We start from the raw sequence: 7,568 nt of genomic DNA on the forward strand, positions 1-7,568 counted from the left end.
CTGTTTGATACGTTTGTTAAGAATTGCATTCATGTAACCTCTTTACCTTGGTATTATTCACTAGGCTTTCGCTCACTCCTATCTATATGTATGTAGGTGAGCAAAGAGATGTCCAAACCCAGCCTCAGTGAACCTCAGTGGAGGATGTGAGAGAAATCTAAGTTTTTGTGAAGTCAGCCCGAACGTCTCACACACAAGACTTGTTTTTGTTCTTTTATTTACTCTTTTTGCTATCTTGGTGAATACGTCAGATCACCCATGTATATAACCTTTTGTTTAGCTGACTACATGTTTAAAGTTCCTGGACGTACAAGATGTTAATTTTGCCTATATGTGTGAGTTATTATGGAATGCTTTTGGAATAATTTTGCTATGCCATATAAGCACAGCTCATTGGACAAAAATTTTAAGTCTGCTTCCGTTTTGGCCCCTTTATTTCTATTGAAAAATGTTTATTCAGGTTTGAGGCTGTAAGTAATCTCATGATTATTGGCCAGTTATGACCTTAATCCATAGGGGCGGGTTCGGGTCATGACACAGGCAACTTGCTTCGGCGCAAACATGTGTAACTTACGTCATCGTGGGCCCCCGGCAAGTACTCTTGGATGAGGCGGTGTATGGGTTGTTAACCCTCAACTTCCGAGAAGGGCTGGTGGTCCAGCTTGGAAAAGAACCTAACATTTGGGCAATCATGGATGTCATGATGCTAACGATGTGGCCATCAATAATGGACAGAAATCCTACATCAGTGAGCGACTCGTACATGTTTTGGTAGAAGAGTCGTACCAGATAAGGATAAGTGGGCGCCGTAACAGTGCAAAGACCCAATTATTGCCGGAGGTGGAGCTGCTCAACGGCCCAAGAGGTGACTGGGTCATTTTGAAAATAGTTTATGTTGAACTCTGTAAGCTTGTGAAGCGGGCGTGAATCCCACTCTAGTCGTGGCAACTCAATCGGTGGTGGTGGCGGTGACGGTGGTGGCAGTGGTGCCGAGGAGGACGAACCTCTGGAATTTTTGGAGGCCCGAGTGGATATCCGTTGATTCATATCCTACACATACCAAAAACATACACATATACCCGTGGAACCAGCATGAGAATAAAGTAAGATATTAAAGCACAAGTCTGCCCACTGATGTACCACATGCAATTCTCATCATTTTTATTTTTCTTGTCCTCTTTCTTTTTTTTTCTTTTTTTTTTTTTTGTAATAAAGGTAACCTAAAATAAAATTAAATAAAAAAAAAGGAACTAAACTAGACATGTGCATCTAAATTAAACAAGTTACTTAACTATGGTATAATTAAACACATTAACATTTTATTTAAATAACTAATAACTAAACAAATAAAAACGAACTACACTAACAGGGAATAAATTAAACTAAATAAATAAAAATAATAATAAAAAAATAAACAACTAAATAAATAAATAACAACCTATGAAATAAAAAGAATTAGAAAACCTAAGCATTAGTTTTTTTTTTTTTTTGAAGGACCGCACGTGCGTCGAAGATGGCTGCACATGCGGTGCTCGTCTTCTTACTGCCTAGATTTTTTTTTTTTTAAAAGGATGAACAATAGATCTCTATTAAACTATCCCTAAACCTCACTACAAGGAAAGATTGAAAGAAGAAATATAAAGTTTAAACAAAAAGGAGGATGTACCTTGAATTAGTGAAGAGAAATAGAGAAAGCAAAAAGCTCCGCCGGAAAAAATGGTGGTCGCCGGAGATTCGACGGACGAAGAGAAAAGGGCTTCCCGTGGTGAGGTGATTGTGATGAAGAATGAGGAAAGGTTGAGACTTGAAGGGTTGGTGATGGTGGGGTGTGATGGGTTTGTTGGGTTATGGAGTGTAGAGAGAGAGAGAAAGAAAGATAGAGAGAGAAGAAAATGAAAGGTAGAGAGAGAGAGAGAGAGAGAGAGAGAGAGAATCTGTAAGAGTGATTGAAGTGAGTCTAGGGTTGTATAACCCTTTTTTTTTTGAAAAACAAAAATTAAAAAAAAATGAACAAAGAAATATGATTTTATTTTTAACCTCATTCTGTGGGATAGTGCGCCGCACGTGCGGTGGAACACCCGTACCAGGTCACGCACCTACATATAAAGCAGGCGATGTAATGCTATTAGGCAAAATTCTTGCACGTGCAGGACCCATGCCGCATGTGCGACAACTGGGCCACACATTCCATGCACCTACATATAAAGCAGTGTCCAAGTTGTGGATTGAAAATTGTTCTTCACGTGCAGTGGGTTGTGCCACACGTGCGGGATTTATTTATTTATTTATTTATTTTCCCTAGAAATTAAACCATTTCTTAACCCAAGTACCACCCAAAACATTTCAAACCATTTCTACCTTCATTTCACATCCGAAATAAATATAGCACAACGAAAACATCTAGATGCTCAACAAAGGTATAATCTTCACGCAAAAATCACGGGTACTACTTTTCTCCCTAACAATGTTTGTAACTTTCTCTATTCTCCAACAGGGTGACAGACTAGGTTGATTCGGTATCCAGGGTCGAGGTGCATAAAGCGAACTCGACCTATGGAGTTGCCATACAGAGTTCAAGCTGAGGTGGTTTTGAAGCAATCTCCACACCCCTGGGTATTTAAACCAGACTTTAGTCTCGGAAATTCCAAACCTTTTTGTTCTAGGCTTTGCCATTCGAACTTTAGTTTTCATTGTCTAAGTTGGTCTCCTAGGAACTCACTACAAACACAGTTAGGTACTAGACCGTCAAATGTCATTCGGGCATGGCTAACACCAAAGGAATAACACCTTTAAAGGATTTAAAGTCTCCTAGACGTCAAGTAAAGCACAGCAAGAATAAAAAAAATATATATAATAGAATAGAAAGAAAAGAAAATAGAACAAGACATCAATCTCTCAATCAAAGTAAAAAGGGTTCATCAAAGCAATGGACTCAATCATATCCCAATTCCTAATCCCCTGTATATACGACTTCAGTCTTTGGCCATTTACTTTGAAAGTGTGGCCATTTCTTGGATCTTGCACCTCAACGGCGCCATGAATAAATGCCTCTACAACCACAAAGGGACCATCCCATCTTGATCTAGGCTTATCCCGAAAGAGTCTTATTTTGAGTTAAAAAGCCATACATTTTGGCCGGTTCAAAGAATTTTCTATTAGTGTGCTTATCATGGAATTCCTTGATCCGAGCTTTAAAAATTCTCAAACTCTCATATGCATCATTTCGAATTTCCTCTAACTCATTGCGTTACAATTTCTAGTCGAGCCTAGCCGCGGCCATATTGAAGTTAAACTTTTTTGTGGCCCACAACGTTCGGTTCTCAAGTTCAACTGAGAGGTGGCAAACTTTGCCAAACATCGCCCTATATGGTGACATCCCAATAGGTGTCTTATAAGCAATGCGGTAGGCCCATAATGCATCAATCAAACGTTTTGACCAATCTTTCCTATCTGGCCTCACCATTTTCTCTATTATGTGTTTCACCTCCCTATTAGAGACTTCCACTTGGCCACTAGTTTGAGGGTGGTATGAAGTGCCAAATTATGAGTGATAGAGTGTTTCTTAACTACCAACTCAAAGAACCGGTTACAAAAATGCATACCCTAATCACTTATTATGGCCCTAGGAAACTCAAAACGACTAAAGATGTTTCCATGCAAGAATTTGATTACTACTTTATGATCGTTTGCTCGAGTAGCTATCGCCTCCACCCACTTAGAAACATAATCCACTGCCAAGAGAATATACTCAAACCCGAATGATGACGAGAAAGGGCCTGTAAAATCAATCCCCCAAACATCAAAGATCTCTACCATAAGAATATGGGACATTGGCATCATATCACCACGAGATATCGAACCCATTTGTTGATAGCACAAAAAAGTTCTACAAAATTTATGGGCATCTTTAAAAATGGTGGGCCAATAAAACCCTCTTTGTAAAACCTTGGCGGTCGTTTTATGCCCACTAAAATAACCGCCACATGCAGAAGAATGACAAAATGTAAGAATACTATGCACCTCACTCTCTGGCTCACACCGTCGAATCACTTGGTCGAAGCAATATTTAAATAACTCTAAATCCTCCCAAAAATAATTCTTAACCTACGAAAAGAATCAGTCTTTGTCTTGCTTAGACCAATTTTTAGGAATTTGCCTAATTGCCAAGTAATTCACAATATGTGCAAACCACGGGGGGCTTGCTCATGACACCACAAGAAGTTGTTCGTCCGAGAACGAATCATGCAAAGTTAAAGGCTCATTAGTATACTCAACAAGGACTCGGGAGAGGTGATTCGCCAGCAAATTCTCAGATCCTTTCTTATCTCGGATCTCTAGGTCAAATTCATGAAGCAACAAAATCCATCTAATCAACCTAGGTTTGGTCTCTTTCTTTGATAGTAATTACCACAAAGCGGCATGATCAGTGAAGACTATGACCTTGGAACTTAGGAGATAGGACTGGAATTTATCTAAGGCGAAGACCACAGCTAGCAACTCTTTCTCGATGGTAGTGTAATTTAATCGTGCATCCGAGAGAGTGCGACTAGCATAGTATATACCATATGGTGCCCTATTGACCCTTTGGCCCAACATAGCCCCAACAGCATAATCTGAGGCATCACACATGATTTCAAAGGGAAACGACCAATCTAGTGATTTCATGATTGGGGCAGTAGTCAGGGTCACTCTCAGTGTTTCAAAGGCTTTCAAACATGCCTCATCAAAGATAAAAGGTGTGTCCTTAGCAAGTAAACTACACAAAGGACGGGATATTTTACTAAAGTCTTTGATGAACCTACGGTAAAAACCTACATGCCCTAAGAAAGATTGGACTTGACGCAGAGAAGTGGGTGGAGGAAGGCTTGCAATGAGGTCAACTTTAGCTTTGTTTGCCTCTATACCTTGAAGGGACATAATGTGTCCCAACACTATACCCTCACAAACCGTAAAATGATTCTTCTCCCAACCAAAATCAGGTTTGCCTCAGTGTATCATTTCAACACTCTAGTCAAATTCCTAAGGCATTCCTCAAAAGACGGTCCAAACACCGAAAAATCATCCATGAACCTCTAGAAATTTCTCCACCATATAGGTGAAAATGGCCACCATACACTGTTAAAAATTCGCCGGTGCATTACATAGCCCAAAGGGCATGCGCCTGTAGGCAAAAGTGCCAAAAAGGCAAGTGAACATAGTCTTTTCTTGGTCAGCAGGGTACACCAGGACTTGATTATGCCCCGAGTAGCCATCAAGAAAACAATAAAAACCCTGCCTCACTAACCTCTCAAGATTTGATCAATAAATAGAAAAGGAAAATGATCCTTTCTAGTCATGGAATTCAATCTCCTATAATCAATACACACTCACCACCCAGTAGTGGTTTGTGTAGGGACCAACTCTCCTTGCTCATTCTCTACAACAGTGATGCCCGATTTATTGGGCACCACTTATGTGGGACTCACCCATTTGCTATCCGAGATGGGGTATACAATACCCGCATCTAACAATTTCAAAATCTCACTTTTTACAACCTCTTTCATGTTGGGATAAGTCTCCGTTGCATTTCCCGAGAATGTATGGCATCCCCCTCTAGATGTATATGATGCATGCACACTGAGGGATCTATCCCTCTCAAATCAGCCACCGACCACCCTATAGCACTTCGATGTGTCATAGAAACACTCATTAATTGACTTTCCTGCTTTGCAGTTAAGTCAGATGCAATGATGACAGGTAAAGTATCCTTTGGCCTTAAAAATGCATACTTAAGTGTGGCCAGGAGTGGCTTTAACTCAAGTGTAGATGGAGTGACTAGGGATAATATGGCAGACTCTTGAGGCAGAAGAGGAAGGGACTCAAACCGGGCTTTCCACAGAGAAAAATCTGGTATAGAAGAAGAATTAAGTAAGGCATTCACCTCCTCAATTGATCTGTCTATATCAAAATCCTTGAACCCAAAATGAGCTAGACAAGCCTCTAAAGGGTCCTCTACAATAATGGAGGGTAAAGCCTCCTCCACAGTCCCATCCATGAATAAATATTCCTCTCTTTCATAGGATGGTTGGGATGCTTGGAAAATATTGAGTTTCACTTGTATATTTCCAAATGAAACATCCATAACTCCAGTACGGCAATTTATGCATGCATTGGCGATAACCAAGAAAGGTCGACATAAGATCACCGGGATTTGTTTCCTAGAGCTAACTACTGGTTCCATATCTAAAACCAAAAAGCCAATAGGAAAATAAAACCTATCGACCTTTACTAGCACATCCTTAATCATGCAACGTGACACTTTGAGGGACCGATCAACCAACTGGAGAGTAACAGTAGTGGGCTTTAACTCGCCAAGCCTGAATTCCTCGTACAGAGAGTACGGAAACAAATTGACATTAGCCCCTAAATCTAACAAGGCCCTATCGATGAAATGGTCCCCTATAATCCATGCAATCGTTGGGACACCCGGGTCTTTATGCTTAGGGGGTGTGTCACTCATAAGATGGAGCTTACTTGCTCCGTGAGTATGACCTTTTAGGACTCGTGTGTCCTAGATTTACATTTTTGCGTACAAAGGTCCTTCAAAAATTTAGCGTAGGAGGGTACTTGTTTAATCGCCTCCAATAGGGAGAGGTTGATTTTAACTTGTTTAAACACCTCCATCATAGCTTCAATGGATGTCATCTTCTTATTAAAAGGGGACGGTATATCAAGGCATTGGGGGAAGGTTGCCTTAGGCTCATGTGAAGTGCTATGGGCTAAGTCATCCTCTTAGGTATTTCTCGCTCATCCTTCTTAGCCTTAGTTGCATCAAATGCAACTAGTAGAGGCTCTAACTCCCTCTCACTTCTCAAGGTAATCACAGTTTGCACCTACTCATGGTGCTTTCCATTCCCACCCGACCCCTCTGCCCCATATTGACCCTTAGGGTTGGCCACAGTCTCACTCGGTAATTTTCTTATTAGCCATTTGACCTAATTGGGCCTCTAGCTTGGCAATAGAGTGAGTATGGGAGTGAACTACTGGTGCTAACCCTTGAAGTTCTAAGAGAACTTCCAACGCCTAAGTCTCAAAGGCAGAGTTGCCTTAAGGAACAAGTCGGGGTTGTGGTTGCCGATAAGGTTGTGGGGGTCGATGAGGTTGTGGTGGTCGGTAAGAAGATTGGTTAGCAAAATTATTAAAATTCTGCCTTGGTAGTAGAGGATTGTAAGAAGTGCCTTGTGAAGGAGGTCTCCATGAAAAATTAGGGTGGTTTCTCCATCCCAGATTGTATGTGTTGGAATATGGGTCACTACCCAAGTTGGAGAATCCTTGAGCCGCATTCACATGCTCTTGGACTAATTCCAAAAATTGTGATGCCGAAAGGCACTCACTCAAGTTATGAGCAAGGCTGGCACAAATAGCGCATGCCTCATGAAATTGAGGTTGATCTTACTGTGTAGGTCCTTGTCTCGAAACTAACAATTGGTCCATTTTGTGGGACAATGCCTCTACTTGTTGGGCTAACTCTAGGTTTTGCCCTACCTCATAAATGTCCCCTCCTTTTGGGGCTCCAACTACCGGTTGCC

The 7,568-nt window shown here is 41.0% G+C and overlaps 1 pseudogene; it reads right to left on the reverse strand.

The window, feature by feature from the left end:
- Positions 1-949: 949 nt before the first annotated feature.
- LOC145822129 (uncharacterized) lies at positions 950-6,684 on the reverse strand (annotated as a pseudogene).
- Between the last annotated feature and the right edge of the window lie 884 nt (positions 6,685-7,568).

The sequence above is a fragment of the Camellia sinensis genome, chromosome 3 (assembly GCF_055761805.1).
Source record: "Camellia sinensis isolate YWXY chromosome 3, ASM5576180v1, whole genome shotgun sequence".
NCBI lineage: Eukaryota > Viridiplantae > Streptophyta > Magnoliopsida > Ericales > Theaceae > Camellia > Camellia sinensis.